Genomic DNA, 21,211 nt, shown 5'->3' with positions numbered 1-21,211 from the left:
TTTTTTTGCATGTCCAGTGGCTTAAGGTGTCACTGCCATTTTTGTGACTGAAAACTAGCTCATAACTAAGAACATATGAAGGTGATGTCTACATCATTTTGAAATTTGTTTGCTTATACAAACTCTGAACATCAGGTCACCTAAACTAAATTTGTTTAAACCGCAGAAGTAATAAAATAAGAAAGATGAGATTGTAGAAAATTCAAATGCTGTTTCCATTCCATGGAGTTCAGAATTACATTACATACAGAATATAATTAACTCTACTATATTCTATTCTAAATAGCAGGTTAAGAGAGTAGAATTCATCTATTAGCATAAACAGAACTCGAGCACTGACATGTACTCTGCTAACTAAAATATCAGCAGAAAATAAGTTACAAGGGAAAATGAGAATGTAGACAAAATGTCTTATATCCAGAGAATGATGTGAACTATAATTAAAATCACACACTATAAATTAATACAGGATTCTGGAAGATGATGGAGATTTTCAAATAATGGATTAACATATGAAGCAGCGGGAAAATCAGAGAATGAAAAACTCTCTCCTATAAAGAATTTTGTTACTGAAGCTATGTAATTCCCAGAACTCTAAAAGCAAGAGATCAAAAGACAGAATGAGAATGTGTCACCTCATGATTCATCTCAGTTACCTTGCAGTCATCTAAAATCTAGGTTTCTCAACTAGGCTGTTTATCTGAGCTGCTGCTACTGTTCACTGAGAAGACAGGCAACTCAGAGGGCAGATCACCCTTTATTTATTAGAATGGGCTGAATTACCCAGATTAAGTCAATTTTTCTTTCCAATTGTGAATGGAGGTAGCTTGGACAGCCCTGTGAAATTACACTTCTATTTTTTAAATAGCTAATATTAATTTCAATTAATCCCTAAGCCAAAACACTTATGTGCAAGGAATATATTTTTTCAAATATTTGGTTTTGGTCTATGCAGAAAAAAGCATTCAGCAGATTGAGTATCTGAGATACTTCTAGTAAAACAAATGCTATGAATTCATATAGAACCTTTAAATGATCTTCACAAAGTAACTGAAAGGATAATATTTGCCAAAAACATTTAAAAATCTTTCCCCTCTGAAAAATGTGGAGGTATTTTTAATTAAAATGGACTCTATAATAAAGACGATAGTAAGTAAACAACATATCAAAGGCTTGCTCTTGAAACTTCTTATCCCATTACTGCTGAACAATAGAGATTGATGAAAAGACTATATTTATATGATCCAATATAATCATGTTACTGAGAGGAAAGTGCAAATGTTTCCAGGAAACATTCTGACTCATTTATACAAATTCAGAATCCTAGATTTGTACCTGTTGTTCAAGCTCTGTAAAATCCATAGAAGGAAGAAACATTCTGGCTAAATATGTCTATTGAAAGGATTACAAAAGTTCCTTGGACATAGGTTGTTCTGAAAGTAAATAATGATACAATATTATAATAATATTATATAGTAATATTATTATTATATTATTTCCACAGAAACTACAATTGATACAAAGAGCAAAATAACACCATTTAATAGATCAAATTTTCAGATACAGAACTGTCAGCGGTTTACTGGCTGGTTCGGCTTGTTTCCATGACTAGTGGAGTGGAGGCACCCACAGATCCGCGCCCCAGAAAAAGGAAAAGGATAGAGATGGGCCTAAAACAAAACAGTGGCAACAATCTGAGGAGAAACAAACTAATTTACTAAATGAGATATCAGAATGCAAGGTAACACAATATAATACAATATAATACAATATATTTAGAATTGAAGATAATAAATCGAATTAAATGAGAGTGTCCAAAAACTGAAGGCCTTACTTTAATGCTGAGGCCAGATGTGCAGTTGGGATGAGCAGAAGGGAGAAGACTTTGCCAGGGATTTTATCTGTTTTCTGAGAGCTATGTCCTCTGGGGTATGTAGTTCTCCTCTTCTGGGACAGGTACCCGGAACTGGAGAATTAACTCTTTAACTCCCAGTGCGCTAATAGAGATAACCAAATATCATGAAACCATGACAATAACATGATTTGTCAACACAGTCACCACCATTAGACAATTCACCTAGATGAGCTGATTGAGATGCTCTTCATTTTGTAGTGTGCATGGCTGTTTGTCTTTCACATTGCTGTTGCCACTGCTGAATCACATCACCCATCGCCTCACTGTGATTACAGCCACTGTGTGGGCTCCGTAAACATTCAGCAGGCATTGATGAATGCTGACAGGTGCCACTTTTTCTGCATGGAGGAATTCAGTGACACACCTTTGCTTCCATACACACTTCTGTATCAAATACCATGTTGTCAGACTGCTCCTCTGCTTCCATCTGTTGCACAGCAAACAAAATGTAACAGAATGTTGGCAGAAGGGTTCAACATCTACTGCCATACAACCAGCATCTGTCTCTGATATTGTTGGCCAATAGAATAAAATAGGAGGCATTACTTTTGGAGCAATCTTCATATCATCTATGGTATATTTGTTTGTTTGTTGCATGAGGGTAGTATTTTGAAAGTGAGTTTCTTTTTTTTCTTTTTTCTTTTTTTCTTTTTTTTTAGTTCAGGCACTTTCTGTAATGTAGATTAAATCCCAGTCCAGTGTGTTCCACATTGTCGGTAATGAAATGTGGGATTTAACACCTCCAGATGTATGCCTGCTATTTCAGTCTCAACACTGTATGACTATTCTATTTTCAATTGAAAAGTTACACAGAAATATATGAAGAATTAAGAATCTATCATTTGGCCTCAGCAAGCCATGAATCAATTTTGTAAAAGCAAGTAAGTTGCTTTTTGATGCTGCCTTCTTGCTTTTACAGTAGCCAAGTGGAGCTTACTTATCTTTATCATTCCATGAGATCTAATCATGCAGTATTTACTCAAAATCCCATTGAAAACAGTACAGATATTTTTTCTACATCTCAAAACTATGATTACAGGTCAACAGACAAACAAAGAAAATTCAACAGACCTCTAGTCCGCTTATTAAAAACTAGCATGTCCTAATTAGGATGGAATAGGCCCCTGTGTGAAATCTACTGCTGGCAGTGAAAAGGACAATAATACAATACTACCTTTTTCACAGTCTCAATTTGTGGCATACAGTAAATGAATAAAGATCTAGTTTCTTTTAAAGGTATGGACCAGATACTCAGCTAGGCAGAGCGATATACATCCTTTTCTCCCAAAAAAACCTAAATCAACTTACATCAAATAGAATCTGACCCACTTTTTTTAGGGATCTCTCCATTGCTCACGTGTTCCTAATTTGTCTGCTTTTCTCAGTAAAATATGAAATCCCACTGCTGTTTTGCCATTTCTTCTCCAAAAAATGACAGCAAGAAAACAAGCGTCAGCAAGGAAAAATGTGCTGAGACTGATTTTTGTTTGTTTGTTTGTTTGTTTGTATTTGTCCTTTCAATGAATGAGCAGTAAAAGAAATAATAGATACAAAAGAAGCATATGCTCACCTCATCAAAATACTAGAAATAATATTAAATGCTGACTAAAGAGAATTCTGAAGCTATTAGCTTCAGTAGAGAGGTTTGGTTTTTATGTTTTATTTTTTGGTGTTGTTTTCTGATTTATCTTCTTTGGTTTACCTTAGTAGAAATGTAGAATAGAAAATGAATAAAAGAAGATGACTCAAAACAGAGCAAGGAAATACACGTGAGCAATGAACAGTTCACTAAGTACATCTCTATGAACGAATAACTTTGAAACTCTTCATTCCCTAAACACGTTCATTAAATTCACTTAGACCATGTAATTGTATGGCAAATTGAATCACACTAGTAAGCTGAAGGCAACTTAGGAAAGATCATTATTGTTTATTATTCTCATTACAGAATTTAACTTAATTTGAAATCTGAATTATTACCTTGACAATGAAAAGCACTGGAATCTTATTCTGGGTAAATTATATATATTTTGATAAACATATCTAAGTGTGTGTGTTTATATATCATACATTCCATAACAATCACTTAATTTTTCCAATTAAATGCGTTTCAACAATGCTTTGTTTTTGGAGATAACATACCTTTGCATTTAATATTTCATTGTATTTTCTCTGTCTTATTTTAGCTTGCTTTCTGAAATATTCCAGCTAATATAAGGAATTTCATGCACAAAAAAAAGAATATTTTTACATTCCTGCGTGTGTTAGTCAGATGTTCAAACTATCTCACTATCATTTAAACGATTATATATATAATTTAGAACTTCTGTCTTAAAAAAAGGATTGTTTTTCTGATTTCCCTACACATTCAGTGGAATACAACAAATCATTATGATATTGAATTTGATTTACACATATATATCAGTAAACCAAATAAAATCTGCAGCCCTGTCTTGTTTAAAATCTGCGTTCAAATAAAGCATATACATTTTATAATATCACATTAAATTATGCATCAAATCTAGTATCCGGTCTCTGTAACTGTCAAACATTTAATGCAACAGAGAAAGGCAGATCTGCTCTGGTATCAAAACGTAAAACCCAAAAGCCAGGCTAAGCACTCTGACTTGTTTCTTATGTTACTAAGGAAGATGAAAAAGAAAAAAAGAGCTGTCCTGCAACAGAACTTTATCTTTTAACAGCTTGATAGCCCTCTGCCATTATCAACATTTCTGTGCAGTGCTCTGGCCTCTAAAACTTCCAGCTATAAAACAAAAAGTTGAGAAAAGATTTTATAATGAGTATATACCACCAACATGTATTCTATGTCTATTGTTGCTTTGCATACACCAAAATGAACAAAAAAGATTTTCAAGACTCTACTCTCAGACACTTGGTTGAAGATGGCAATTTGCTGGCAAAATTAATTAATTGCTGTCACTATGTGAAAAAGAAAAAGACAGTAATTACAGGTTTAGGGATATCTGTGCAGTACTTTTCTTGTTTTTTACCAATCAACTCTGCTATGCACTTTCTAAAGTTAGTGCCTTGTGAAGGACAGTATCCTTATATTTTCATTGAGAGACTTGATTATTTATTTTCTCTGATAGTAGAGGACATGAAAGCTAAAATATAAATATTTTTCATATTGTTTAAAAGATGTTGTTTAAGAAACAGCAATGGAATTCTTTCCTTTCATGGTGTTTAAATGGTGCTGTTTTGCAAAAGTTGTGCAGATGGATACCCTCTAGTGTAGCAGACTCATTATGATAAGAGTAGGTGAGTATTAAACAAGGCATTAATAAAAAAAAGTATAGTTTTTAAATGAAGATGTGTCTTGAAGTATTTGAAAGTCTGAGAATAAGGGACTTTTCTCTTTCTGTAATTAAAAAAGAATCTCAACAGTTTCCTGTTATAATTTACTGAAACAGATTGAATATATGGCAGAGCATCTGTCACTGCTCTTTAATATCAGCAGAAAGATGCAGTTAGTCACTTATTGCTAAGCTGCTTTTAACTTCAGTAATGTATATACTTTTTCACAAACGTGTTTGTTTGTTTGTGTTTTGCTGCAAAAATATTGTGAGTTGTTTTCTAAATTAAAATCAAACATTTCAATACAATATTTAATTGTTAGATAATTATGGATTTCTCCCAGATGTTGGATAAAGTAGGATTTATGCCATTTTCTGTCAGTCAAAATAGTGCAAGCAAGTTGGAGAGGCTTTCTTTCTCTTTGATAAAAGCGGAAGAACAAACACCTTCAGAAAATGGGTCAGGAACCTACAATGAATATTGTAATATAAAATTTCATTCCAGAGGTATATTAGGTAGCACACCTGGACGAGATGCTTAATTTAAACAAAGTCTGGAAGTTTCATTCCACCAAGAGAAGTCAAGTGAAAGTATGCATTTATCTTTAATTGCAATTCTCTGCAAGTTCAGTGTAAGGCCATCTCACACTGGAAACGGCTTCCCAAGTCATTTTGTCAAAGGCAGTTCTACAACCATGCAAGATTTTACTATAGAAAGTGAATAGAAGGATGAGGACAAATGCCCTTTGTTAGATCAGGGATTGCTAATCTACAGTTGGTTGATATGGTATGACATTCAAAAATATGTATTATATTGTAAACCATTGTTCAAATACAGATTTCTTTTAAGCAAAATAAAGAATGACGACTGCAAAACTGTGAAGCATTTGGCCAGAGCAGTCATCCAAATTTCTTAACTTTATTTAGTAACAAAAATGTGAAAAACTATGTAGATTAGTTTCTACATTGGACAACTCAGGAATTCAAATTACATTATAATACTGACAATTAGGCTTTCCAATTCTTTTACACATATTTAATGCAGTTACAAATTTGTAGTATTAAGTAAACTTGTACTCTAAAATCTGATATGCACGGATAAACAGAGTTTTAATGTGTTGGCCACTATCAAGTCATTCATTTTCATTTTAAATCTCACATTACTTATTACATTTAGCAGGTAACAAGCAAGGTAACAGCAAAATCTGAAGTTTACAAAATTATTTGAGTTAATCCAAACCAGATGGTTAAGTAAAATGTTAGAGAGAATTAGTAAGTAAAGCGAGGAGGGAAATTACATCCAGAATAAGTAAGTCCAAAGCAATCTATACATGAAGAAAATCTTATGTTGCTTGCTTACAACTGTCTCAAGAAAGGAACCATTAGTCATTTTATTAATTGAGAGATATTTGCTTAATCTACAACTGCAGGCTGAGGGGAAACAAAGCATTAGCTTGCATAAATAGCAAAACAATAAATAGCACAGATTTTCAAAGTTCTTTTGTATAAATCAATATTATGGCATCAGCTGGAACACTGTAAGCACTACTGCGTGGCATTGGGAAATCGATTATGCACAAGATCCAAATTTTTATGTATTATTTGAACTCCTAGACAGGCTTTGCAAGATCAAGAAAGAGTCTGCGCAGAGCTGAAGAGAATAATAATATCAAAATAAAGCAATTGAGAATGAAGGCGAAGGCTACCTGCATCTCCTGTTTCCTGTATTTTTTATTCGTTACTTATTTCAGAAACACTATATGTAAAAGAGAGAGAGAGAAAGAATGACCAAAGTCAAAGAAAACACACATTTGGAAAGACTCACTGAAAAGACTATTTTTACAAAGAACAGAGAGAGGTATGATGAGTGCATACCAAATAAGAAATGGTCACAGAAGAGAAATAAATATCTGTTCTTATAGTCTTATATCAAAATTAGAAAGACAGAACAATGACAATAAGAAATCAAGGATTAAAACAGTAGGGGAAGAGACTTCTTTACATGATGTGATATTAGACAGTGGGAATCATTTCCAGCAGCTAGAGAATACTAACAGGAAAACTGAGAAAGCCTGCTAAACTTTACGCATCAAGACATAAAATGAAAACTTAGGGAGATCACTTTAGTGGAATGAAATCTGATTTCATAGAGTGTTTGGTTAATGGCTATTTAGCATAAAGGATGAGACAAAGGAGAAAGAACAAATTTAACAGCCACACACATAACCTCTAAGGAGATAGAAAAGACAATACCAGACATCAGGAATCACCCTAAGCCTTAAAGAAGTTCAGTATATCAAATTTATTATGGGATAGTTAAGGTGTTTCCTAAGATTGTATTGAGTTTACAATAGGATGTTTAAAATAAGAACCAAAAAAAGGAGAGATCTAGGTGACTTGGAAAAGAACTAGCACAGGAAAATGGAGAGGAGTGTGGGGAAAGGAGCTGCCCACATGTAAGCAAACTGACAATATGCTTATAAAACAGTCCATGCCATTTACATTTACATTTACTCTGAGTAGTTTATTTCTGACTATTTTCTGTGTGTGTTCTCTGGTATTTATGTTTGTGTGTGTATGGTACATGCATGCAGTCTACTCTTTTTCTGTAGTAAATCTTCAGGCCGGACCATGTGGCAAACAGCATGAAAGCCTTGGTGCCACCAACTGGAGGAGAGGCTGTGGACCAGAGGGGTCTGTAAGCTGAGGACAAGCAAGTGCGTGAAGTCCAGCCTTGCATAAACCAACTGACCAGAACCAGCTGTCAGCAAATCTCTGTGTGATGTTAGCAAATCTTCATCCTGATCATCAGGTCTGGGACTGTCTGCATTGTATTTTATAGTTGTGAGAACTTCTTGTGTTATTGTGGCTGCTAATTAAGGCGCCTCTCATGTGGCTGTGTTGATCTGTGTGGTGGCTGTGTTAATGTTGTTCATGCATCTGCATGTTTGGAGATGCTTGCTACAGGCTAGACCTGCAAATGGGTGCAACAACACCCACATCAATCACACTGGGACAGGAGGAACACAAAAGATGAGAAGCACACAAAGTTTGAAATCCTTTAAAGTCCTTCAAAGACAATTTAGTCCAACTGCATCTGATCCATTTTTCTCTAGTCCATATTTATCCAATTCTCCTTATGATGACAAACTTGCACTTCTTTTGGATGATGTTGGTAACTGTGCAAAAAATGTACTTGACCACATGACCTTTGGGTTTAACAATACATATTAATTTATTTCTGAAAACTTCCAAGGTAAAAACTCACTTCTTAACTGCTGAATGTTATACAAACAAAGTGCATCAAAATATTCACAAGAAACTTCATTGACTCAATTTTGTTTTTTGTTCTAAATAGAAGAACAGTTTGTGCTCAATATTTGAACCATCCTTACCTGTAAACTTCCCAATTCCAATTAATTGTGACAAGTAGCCTGTAACAAAAAGATTAATATTTACTGTAGTAAGTACCATGCATATGGATCATATTTTATGCAAGATATTTTCAAATTTAATATTATGTAGGTAGCAATTTTCCTGGTTGTAAAATTGAGTTAACTTAAGAGAGACCTATAAAAATTAGGCTGCGTATTTCAAATAGAGTGATAAAATGTCACGATGAAATCCATTACAGTAGCCATTATAACTGTGCATATGGAGAACACTGTTTCAATTTGTTTTTGAATAAATCCTGTGCTGCATAAAGAACTACAGCTCCTATTGAATTCAGTGGTGATTTGACCTGAATATTTTTTTTTTTAAAGGAAATAAAAATTTAAGAATCGATTTTTTAGCAGTGAATTACGCAGCAACGCAATGCCATCTATCATTTCAGCCAAATGCTTAGGAAAATCACCATTTATTTCTGAGGTTTTTAAGGACATTCTTAAATGATGTGCTGATGAACCCACAAAGAGCAGAGCATTGCCAGAACTTTACAAGCTTTTTATTTTTAAACAAGCAAAAGTAGGTTTTCAGAGAAAGGCTTCCATTTGCACATAATAACAGGTGCAAAATTCTACCTTTTTTAGTAGCATCAGAGAAGTCCAGAAGTAGCATCCAGAAGTCTATACTAGTACCTTCCATGAAATTACAAATGCTCCCAATACGCTTTAATTGCCCGATTTACCTATTAGCAAATAAAAACTTACTTCTATAATTTATGAGCAGCTATTGAAGTTATTGTAATAAAAATCTATATGATAGTCATGAAAAGAGCAGTCTAAAAATAATAGTTTTGTTTTTTCCTATTTCTAAAAAATACTTTAGAGCATATTAAAAGTTAAATATTAACGATTCTGTGTATTTGAAGGTACAATTTCATGTAAGTGCTGAATGGCCTCTTTAGGATTCAGTTCAGCCATCCAGTGACCACGGACAGAAATACAGAATTTATTTTCTCAAGGAAATCTTTGATTTCTTTGTTACAATTGCTGAAATGATAATATTTGTGATGATGTAAAATTGATTTTTTTCCTTTTTGTTAATATGGAACCAAGTATATATATGTGTTACATATTTAGGTCACTCTGAAAGTAATGCCTCCTATTTATTTCCACGACAACTACAAAGAAAGTAGAAAACTATCAACAGATACAAAGGTTGACACTGGCTGTGTCTGGCACAGGGCAGCCCCAGTCTCTCCACACAAAGGCTGTCCCTGCTCTTCCCATTGCCCATATCTGGACACGGACACATAGTGCACTCTGTCTTGAGGAACAGATTGTAGTCTGGTCACAAAACTGAAAGAATATCCCTAAAACTCCTGATGAAAAACAGAAATATGTTCTGTACACTGTGGCTGACTGCTAGTCTGGGATTCACACCCAAGAAACACAGTAACCTTTTTCTACCACCTGATCTTTCTAATGCCTGAGCCTCCTCCTGGAAGCCACTCTTCTACAAGCTGTCTATGCTCTCATTTCAGCTATAGAAGATGTAAAAAAAAATATCATTACAACATCGTGCTGTTTTTCAATATCTTCAAGGCATTTTCATGTTATGTAATATACAGACATAGCACTTTCATCCATAAAGGATAGTTTCACAATTCTTGTTTCTAGAAATAATATAGTGACTCTATAACACAGACTAGAGAAATAACATTGTGAAGTCGTGTGTGTTCAATAAAGGAATTAACAAGATGAAAAATATTCTGAATTGTGGCGATCTGCTAGCAGGATCAGTAATAATTATGCACAGTTTGATTACAGTTCCTTGTATATGTTTAGCAATTTTTTTTCTGTGTGCAGATGCAATGGATACTCTTGGGTACCAAATAAGATAATAAATGTAAGTTAGGAATAAAAGAAGAGTTTTGCAGAAAAAGTGAAAATATTGATTTTTGTCTCTTGGACTGCATTTAAAGATTTTCAATTAGTAGTTTCCTTAAATCTGGGTACTCAGGACTCTCTAAATACTTTTGTTTAGGACTGTTGTGTTTCTCATTTTCTATGCCACTGTCCCAAAGCACAGACATTTACTTTGCATCACTTTTAGCATATTTAGTTATTTATGTTTTAAAGGGACGAAGAAGTATTTCTAGCATTTAAATGCATGGTAAAAAATGCAGCTATGTTTCTAAAATCATCAGGAAACAAGGTCATGGGATGTGTAAATATATTGAACATTCTGTGTGTTAAAAATTGTCATGCAACAAGCACATGGAATTGTAAATGCTAATATTAAAAAATAAGCTATTACAATTAGTCATCATTTATGACTTTTTGCATACAAAAATGGAAACAACTATTCTTTAGCATTACACATACATACACAACAATCATTGTTCTGACAGTAAACAAAGGGTATATGCAAATTATTCTGCCAAAACCAAACACATAAAACAGAAATAGCCTTTAGATTAAAAAAAAAAATCTGAAGATGCTCCCATCTTTTTCTTTTCCCTTTGCTCTTTTCCTTTGTATCTTCACAACATTTGGAATATGTCCAAAAGACCTCCTTTGTTCATTCACATTTCAAAATGAGTCGAATTTTTATAAAACTAAACAAAGAGGTTATTTCAGGACCTCTTTGGTCAGGACAAAATAGTCTCTATTTTGACCTCTTTGACCTCTCAGGACAAAATAGTCTCTATAAATTCCTGATTGTTTTAAGCCCAAAATTGGGATACTTGTCAAAACCAAAAATAACAATATTTGGGGGGATAATAATGAAAGTGGCTGGTCAAATAAAGTAAACAGATGCTTTCTTTTGATCCATTTCCTTTTTGGAGCAGATAAGAATTTTTCCAACTCAAAACATTTCAAATTAAAACATAAGACAAGAGGAAAAATTTCAGATGTCTCTACTATGTTTTCATAAATCCTCCTTCTGATCCAGTTCTTTTTCTGCCATCTTGCAGCTGTCTTTCAAACGTCACTAATATTGTTTCCCATTTCCAAATTTTCAGTGCTAATTAACTAATTACAACTCTGAAGTAAACTATGTCCTCAAATGTTTCAAAATGCATATACTCTGGTTTCACGTGGAAGCTTCTAATTTACACTGATAGCTTGTGAAAGACAGAAACTATTCATGGAAAACAATATATTGAGTGTTATCATCAAAGAGAACACATAAAGGACATGTAGGTCCATTCTTTCTATACAGTATTTTGATTATTTGTTGTGTTGAAATGTCTTCATATCAGCAACTTCTTCTGTCAAGGTCAGCTAGCAACATTTCTCAAAGATTAAAACTCAGATATTCAAGAAGTTTTATAAATGCTTGTTTCTGAGTAGCTTTTAGACCTCAAAACTCCCCATCTAAATTGTATTAGTTAAAATATTCCTAAGATTCAATGTTTGTTGTTGTGTTTTTTTTTTTAATTAAGAAGCATAGTTTCTTCAGAATAAAAAGTCCATAACATTTTCCAAAAACATGAAACTTTCACATTTGAAATCCAACCTTACTATTCAGCATGATTTTACTGTACAATTTGTCACAAGTGTGATATGTAGTTGAAACATTTCCGTTAGTTTATGCTCTCAGTAACATTTGACAAATACACAATCTGAGAGGAACACGACTATTGATAACCGTAATTTCTAACAATTTGGTTTCCTTTTCACTAAGATATTTAAAAATATGCTGCATGTAAATATAAGTATAGTTATCAAGAGCTTCCCTAGGAATGATATGTTTTTAAAAGATTCTGAATTCTCATTATTTTTCCAAAGATTTGAGTTTGAAGTTCCCTCTGGAACAATGCTGACAACCTTTAATGCAGCTGTAAATGCATTTCAGCCATTTTGTCTGGAGAGTCAAAGCTACTAGATATATTATCAATTATCTTGGTTCATTGAACACATGGACTAGAGAACATAGATTCCTTAATCATGATTCCTAGCCTCAGATACTATTTTTGACCTACATACACTGTTGAGTTAGAAATGTTGGCTCAGCATGTCTATTAGGATATCTTTCATTCTGGTGTTCTACCAAAAAAAAAAATCAGAACTGAAATTCCCCAGTCAGCACGAGTGGTCTGAACAAGTACCAAAACATGTTTAATACTGTGGAAACATATTATACAGTATATATTACAGACTGACTCTAAACATTTTTTTTTTCTTTCAGCAAATAGACTCTATAAAGAAAGCTGCAGGGCCCTGAGGCAAATCAATTTTTATGGCCATAAAATTGTTTTGGTACTTTATTTTCTTACTAGAAGTGAGGAAGAATTTCTGATTGATGGTGTTTTCTGATGTTCAATTAATTATATACAATGATAAACAGACAAGGTTATTATCAAAAAATAATGTCAAAAATTATCAACAAGGAAGTACAAGCAACAGAAAACCTGCAATATACTGTGATCTTATTGTGTGTATAGAAAGAGGAAAATTTGAGCAGCAAATAACTAGCTCATCTAGTGTAGCAAGGATGAATCTCAGTAAGTTTCTGCACAAATTCTACATTATTGCAATGCTAAATTATGGGGTGAAAGTTGTTTTGACGTACTGCACATTTTGATCAATTCCTGGATATGAAAGATGGACCAAAAGACCAGAAAAAGCAAAAATTCAATTTACAGCTATGCAGAATGCAAGAAGGAGACTACTTCAAGAATTATAATCCCTCCCTGCAAAAAGACCCCAACACATATAATCAAATAATCAATTTATAGAGAAGTAGAAAATATAAGAAGCTAGAGTAGACTTGTCAGAACAAATCACATTAAGAAAACACACTTCTTTCTAGAACCAACTAACAGATTTTTTGGGTTGTGTTATACATCTTGAATTAAGGGAGGCTTTTGACACCAGTTAACGTGATGGTATTGCAAGCCAATTAAAGAAAAAAAGATTGTAACAAGTGAGATCTCCCATAGTCAGGTTGCACTAATGTTGGAGGAAGGAAAACACTATCTTTAATTTACATAAAATACGTGGTGTTGTTCAGCCTAAGAAAAGGGAGAAGGATAATATTGCTCAAGCACAAAATAAGCTGTTACAGATGAAGAAATTTTCCTTTTTTTAATTTATTTATGGTGGACATAAGAGGTTGTAAACTGCAATAGGAAAAATCAGGAAACCCTTAGGAAAAAAACTTGAGTGCTTTGGACTAGGGATTCAGACTTTTGGGCAGAAAGAGAGAAAAACAGAGGAGTCAGGGCATTTACTCTCATTGGAGAAATTTACAAACAAAGAAAGTCTGTTTGGAATGGAATAGGAACTGTTGATACTGCCTTGACAGAGGAGACAAGATTAAATTTAGTGCAATACAATTCAATTTTTAGATGCTAACTCCCTTGCCACTGAGGTCTCTGTTGTTCACTCAGTACCAGCTTTCAAGTTCATTGGTGGCTATGTTGTTTCAGTTTTGAATATATCTAGAAAAAGACAGATATAACAACCTCAAGATATGATAAATTGATTTGGAAGCTGATACATATGTGCTGCCTCACTTATCTTTAGTGCTGCCTGACATGAAATAGCAAATCTGAGGTGTGTATGTTTTTGCAGGGAGGTTACAATATTCCACCACAAAGGTAATAAATAATAAAAAGCAAATTAGAATTTGTGAAGCAGGAAGCCTTATTTTAGATTATGGAACTACCTTGTGTCTCTCTTGCTCCAATTTATAGGATGGAGTGGAGGTTCTTTTACTATATGGATACCTGATGCTGAGATTAAGACACAAGAGATCAGATGTTAGTTCGACCAGTTTATTACAAATCCTAGTCATCTACGGAGATGAGGAAGGGAAGATAGAAAAGATAGGAAATTAAACAAAGGAGTCTTTGTAGAGAGTAAGAAGGAGATAGTCACCATCATGTGTCCAGCATGTGCCACGCTGAAGTTATTTGGTCACAGGCTAGATCTTCCACCAGTAAACACTCCTGAGCGCTCTCTTCTGGAGGCAAACAGCTGCAAAGAAAAATGCTTTCAAATGCAAAATTGTCCACATAATGATGCTGACTGCCACATGGCAGCACCCACCTCTCATGTTCTAGAGAAGTCTCTTATCACTCTTATCACAAAAAATGCCTCAGAAAACAAGCTTTGAGCCAAAAAGGAAGAGTTCGGACAACTTGCTTACTTTACTTCGTTTGCAAAAGGTTACTATATTTTATTATTTTGTCGGGCATTTTTCATGGGCATAATGTCTTTATTCCAGCAAAATTTCCTGGAAAAAAAATTTGAAAACAACAATTTAAGAAAAAACATAAAATAGGCTCTTCTTTTACCCAGTAGATGCCTCTTCAACTACTATAACATCAACATCAACCTCTGAAATTGTGGACCAAAATAATAAAATAGCAAGCATTATTTTCAGAACAGACCTCATAGACCCATCCCTTTCTCCCCTGCATCCCCCTCCTCTGCTGTGGGTAATGTTGCCAACCACTAAATTTGGCACTAGATCACATTGCCCAGGGTCCCATCCAATCTGGACTTGAACAACTTCAGGGACGGGGCATCCAGAACCTCAGAACCTTCCTGGGCAGTCTGTGCCAGCACCTCACCACCATCTCTGAAACCAGCTCCCTCAACCTTTCTTCATAGGAGGTGCTACAGCCTGATCATTTTTGTTGCCCTCTTCTGGATCAATTCCAACAACTCCACATCTTTCCTGTACTAGAGGCCTCAGGCCTGGACACAGCACTCCAGATGAGACTTTTACAGATAATCACCTCCTTCACCCTGCTGGCTACCCCTCTTTTGATGCAGCCCAGGATACTGTTGGCTTTCTGGGCTGCAAATGCACAGTGTTAACTCATGTCAAGCTTTTAATACAGCGGAATTCAAAGTTCTTCTCAGTAGGGCTGCTCTTGCTTCAGATTGTACTTATATCTGGGATTGCTCTTCTTGCACTTCATTATATTCTTGTGGACCCTGTTCTAAACTGCCTTTCTTGGACTCTTCAAGCCTAGGAGAAGACAAGGTAGGTTATTAATCTAATTACTCCTATCATCGTTTCTCTGTTCTTCCTTTAGTGCAGATGAGCTTCTTATCACATAAAGAGTACTACATTATACTGAGTTATTCAGTGATTTGAAATTATGTAATGATTGGAATACAATTTCTAGAGAAGAAAGACTTATGAATATGTTTTAGCGCAGTTCATCTTCTTCTCTGAAAAGTATGAAACTGTTCCTAAATTACTTTGGTAGATTTTCATCTAACAGAATGGCTTGTCCCATAAAAACAGCAGTATGTACAGTTGTAACAAATTCTTTCTGTACAGTAACATAGATGTTTTGCTTTAGAGATAAGAATTAGGGAAAACATGATGGAATTAAATAGAAATTTTAAAACTATTTTAACTTTTCTAATTTCCATTTCACTTAAAGAGTTCTCAGAAGTTTCAGAAATAATCTGAAGATCACTGAAAACATAGATCAGTTTTCTTCCCTATATTCTGCCAGCAGCATTCCCAAGAAAATATGATGCCATTAGTTCCCTGCTCCTACTGGTAATATTAGTAATTCTCCCAAGAGTTCCTAGAGTGCAAAACATGAGTTAATGTTAATCTTATATCTTTTATTTATCGCAGCAGAAAATTCTCCCTGGTTCATCTGAGGAAAGCATACCGTTTTGAGCATCTGTTCCTTATCATCTATACTTCTAAATCAAGATTTTCTCTGTGATATCTAAGAGAATCACAAGTGTATTAAACTAACAGAGGAAGATCTCTTTATCTTGCCTTCCTCTCCTTCTGCATTTCTCCTGTAAATGTTATTTAAAAAAAATAATAATAAAAAAATGAAATGTTCTGCTTTGACTTATTACTTAGTCCATTAACTCAAGAGCTGTTGCTGTTGTTGCTGGGAAACATTGGAAATGAAGGGGGGATTTCACATTGTGCGAGAAGTTTTAGATATGTTATCTCTCATTCTGCTTACTTTTCCATGTCACCTGATTCAAATGCCAAGCCCAAATCCTCAGGCATACAAGCATGTCCCATTTACTTTGTTTCTTTTTCCATGCACGAAAGGTATACCTAATGTTTTGTTGCAGTTGTTTTGCCTTCCACTAAAGAGAAAGGAAATATCATTACCAAATTCACTGTGAAATAAACTAATTGAAACTGTTGCCATTACAATAATCATAAGCCAGGTCATTTATATATGGATAAATTGAAATGTCTGCAGATGTTCATCTACAAAATAAATTGCTCTGTACAGTAACATTAAATACAGAAGATGTTATTCATAATTCCAATGTTATGTTTTCTTCAATACCTGTAATTGATGTTCTCCTCGAGGTTTAGTCACTATGCAATTATTTCTCTTCTATATGAATGGAAATACGTAACAAAAGGAATATACTAAGTAACGCGTAAAATTTATTGCATGAAGAAATTCTTTGTAATACATGTAAGTGCCTCTGTTCTACGCTTCCTGGAAACAAAAATATTACATGGTTTTAGCAAAGGTAGTTTTGATCTCAACGTAGAAATAATTTCAGCACCTCCATTCCCTTAATTGGATTTGATATGCATTGTAAACCAAGCAGTACCTTTCAATCAGCTGCAAAAATAAGCCAAGCTTTAAAAATCATGCAGCTGCAGACATTTACAACACGCATTCAGAGTCACTAGCAGGTCTATGCATCGTTTTTCTTCCGTACAGAAAGGCTAAACAAACCATTCATACTTGTAGAGACTGAGGTTAGATGCTACAGAGCACCAAATGTCCAGAGATGTACTTAACAAAAATGTGGTTCTAAATATAATCTTACTTCCAGGTGGATTTCAATTATGTGTTTAAACCAAGGTACACATTTCAGAACTTTGATAGATGAATATGAAGTTTTTGACTCTTTCTGCGATTATGTCGTAGGAAAGAAGAAGTAACTTTTGATAGCTTTTTCAAGCAAAAACCAATGTGTATAAAACAGACTGGAACATCACATAAGATGTAATTACATGCCTATGATATATGTCTTATTCAAAGAATTCTACAAAAACATCTATACATATATACTGTTTAAAAAGTACCTTTTTAAGTGGTAACTCTGGGACATTACAGTATCTAGCCTATGAAAGCACTGGTGAACCTTAAAAAAGTCAGCAAAATACAATTGTATGGGTTGCATGGGCACATCTCTCATCACTGTGAGCAAAATGTTTACTTTAGGAAACAGTACTCTACTCAATTTCAAAGCAAATTATTTGAATTTAAATTCCATGGGAGACTTCCCCCACTTTCTTGTAAGCCTTGTTGGTTTAAACATAAAAAGCAAATGATGGCTTTGAACTCCAGAAGTAGATGCATGAAGTTTTGCACTTTTCCTAGTTTTAGGCAACACAGAGGAGATATTTACTACTTATTCCTTATTCAACTGATAGTCAGATTCCTTTCACCTTTGACTATTAATGTTTCAGCTGATGTTTTAGCTAGACTAAAAGTAATTCATTTCCCTTTATGAAGACCACAGTGCTCCATATATAAACACTGAGAGTTTTATTTTTGTTTACATTTGCATCCAAATATTCTCAACATCATAGCATAATTTTTTATTTTCAAATTGTGCTTAGGCTACAATACAGCTCTTATTTTTTCTCAAGATCTTTCATTCTTACACTTTTCATAATAGCAAGAGTAAGGTAAATTCCTATTTGTGGCATAGGTATTTCTTTCAATGAGTATTTACTTGGGTAAATGATTGTCAGCATAATTGAGCAAATATAGGAAGAGTTAATTAAGCACAGCAATTACTTATTTCACGTATTTACAGAGAGAAGTCATTAGATCAGTATCTGGATTCTTGAAGTTATAGAGACTGGGGTTTGAAGGGAAGTCAAATTATCTGTGGAACTCAAAATGAAATTTCTATTCATAAGTAGTCCTACTGCCCATAAAACACTATCTTTTACCATAAATAAATAAATGAATAAATGAATTAATGGGCCAATGACAATCTACTGACAGAAAAAAGGCAGGTTGAGTTAATCAGTAGGCGGAGTTAGTGTATACAGGATTCAGTACTTATTGGTGATTAAGCCACACAATTCAGCGAAGAACTTACACCCACAAGAACAATCCTTGTTTCAGAAAGGCCGTAAAATGAATTTATGTCAGCCAAAGTTTCTATTATTCGTAGCTTAGGAGCCTAACTAGAACTCCAGAGCCAGATGGTTGCAGTATCGTTCAAGGCATTTGCATGGAGAATGAAAGCTGGAGACCTCTTCTACCAGTTCTAAACTTGAACTCCCTCCTCTCTCTTCCCAGGCATGTTCTATATGGATAATATGACACTAGCAAAATTCCACTGCCACTTCCACAATTCTGGTGACTTTCAGCAGAAAACAACTAACTTCAGTCTATAGCAATATTTATGAACTAACATGTGGGAACTAAGAAGAAATTTTTGAATAATTATTACTTTCCTGTGGTCAGTTATGTAAGTATTGAATATCTTAATTCTTAAAGACAATTTCCTAATTCTTAAAGACATTTTCCTAATTCTTAAAGACATTTTCACACACGCTTCCATGTTTTTTGGATGTTTCTTGCTGGCTATGTATAAGCTTAGCAGGTATGACCGCGGCACGTATGATACTTCTCATCAGCAGCTGTTTCTGAATTTCACACCCAGAATGGAATGTGTATCCATGAACATAGACTTAAATCTTTGAGAAATGGCTTACTTTCATGAAGATGACACAAATTTGTTAACATTGTGAAATTTTCTCCTGGATGTCAGCGTAAATTACAATGTCTTCAAGTTAACTATTAATTATTGATGAGATTTTAAAATTAATTTATTGAGGAAATTTCCTAAAATTAAAATATGCTTAACCTTCCCTAATTGTCAGGAAAAAAGCAACAGCATAAGAATACTCAGCTTCACTCTCATATTTGAATGAATGTTCCATTTAATATTTAAGATGTTCTAATGATTACTGTGTTTGTTGTAAAATTACACAAAGCTCCAAACAGGCCTAATTTAAAGCCTACTAAAACCTTTGAATAAATTTCATTGTCTTCATTGGTAATTGGATCAGACTTCTGGACAAAAGGAATAATGACAAATAATGAGTAAGAGAACAAAAATAAACCTGGTTCTCTCATGAACACAAGGTAAAAGCTACCATGTATAATGTAAAAATGCAAGTGGGGAAAGTAACAAAAAGACAAACAAAAAACACAAATGGGATATCCTGAACAACATGCTCAATCAGATCATTTCAACGATATGCTTGCTGGTGACCTTCCACTAGGCGATAAGCATAACTGGAAATTGTAATGTATTACGAATTCCAATGAACAGTTCAAAAGCTCAAACTCTCTTTTGTCTGCCAGTCATTAATTCATACAGGGAGGGAATGTTTCACAGTTAGTGTGAGTGTGCTAGCATGTAATTCAACATGTGCTAAACATCAATGAATCCTATCTTAAAATACATACATATGCTCCAGATAATGACTTCTAGAATTTGCAAAACTATTATTTCTCATTTTCACTTTGAATGTGTACAATACTCAGTGGAAATTTCAGTTGTGCTTGTGTCCTGATAAAGGCAAAACTATTTCTATAACCTAAAACTCTTTCCTGAAGACTCAGAAGTTGTCAGATTCTTTTTTTGTGTTTTTTTGTTTGTTTGTTTGTTTGTTGCTTTTGTTTTTGTTTTTGTTTTTGTTTTTTTTGTCTAGACTTCATATTGTCATCTAGAGATAACTTTATCCCTGCAAGTATGACAATTTTTCCCATCACCAGTGTTATATTTACTGCTACATTTTTATGTAAGGTACAATAATATCACATTATACATTTCTCATTTGTTCATTACTTCTTTTTTCCCTTAGATTTCTAAACCTTTCATTGAGTAGAGATTTATTGGTGCTTGTTTGCCCGACTTAGTTAGTTATCTAGCTACTCATATAATTTTAAGACAAGTTGATATTTATCTGGTAGAGAATTATACCTTTCATGAAAATATAGTAAACATAATTTTGGCCATTCTGTACCACTCTTTAAATAGATATTTCCATTTAGATAACCTGCATAAAAAGAAATGAAAAGTCAGTCTAAAAGCGAAGACTGGAAAATAGAGGTGAATCACAAAAGGCAAATTCTGTCATGTTTGTATTACCTTTGTTGAATTAAGTACTTGGTCATAAAAGCCTCACTGTTTGCTAATTTGTAGCTGAACGGAGATGCTAGTATACATGAAGCCCTATTAAAACCCAGAAGGAGCTATTCATGCCTTAGAGGCTGCCTGTTTATAGTTTCAGAGGATTCTAGGCCTATGTACCAAAAATCCTGGCAGAGAACTCAGTATACTGCTATTCCAGTATATTTTTACTAACCTAAATGACGTCAGTTTCCAAAATTGTTCAGTGAAGTTGATGATTAAATTATAAACTTTAAATATTGCAAAATATGAGTTATGTTTTCACAAGGAGAAGGATATATATCACGCTGGAGGTTTTTAATAGAACATATTCAGAGAGTTTCAAAAATATGTTTCCCTTGTTGTTTTGTAAGATGACAATTATTGACCTTGTATGCAGATATATATAAAAA

The 21,211-nt window shown here is 34.0% G+C and overlaps 1 long non-coding RNA gene across 1 annotated transcript in view; it reads left to right on the top strand.

Moving 5' to 3' along the window:
- LOC104909889 overlaps window positions 1-21,211 on the top strand; it is a 68,632-nt gene extending 47,421 nt beyond the window's left edge. Inside the window, exons 2-3 of the long non-coding RNA XR_004158965.1 lie at window positions 7,824-8,041; window positions 18,914-21,211. This is a non-coding gene — a long non-coding RNA (uncharacterized LOC104909889). The remainder of the gene's footprint in view (window positions 1-7,823; window positions 8,042-18,913) is intronic.

This window comes from Meleagris gallopavo, chromosome 2 (assembly GCF_000146605.3).
Source record: "Meleagris gallopavo isolate NT-WF06-2002-E0010 breed Aviagen turkey brand Nicholas breeding stock chromosome 2, Turkey_5.1, whole genome shotgun sequence".
Classification (NCBI taxonomy): Eukaryota; Metazoa; Chordata; class Aves; order Galliformes; family Phasianidae; genus Meleagris; species Meleagris gallopavo.
Note: the sequence above shows the minus strand (reverse complement) of the source record. Positions and strands in the feature narration are given on the sequence as shown.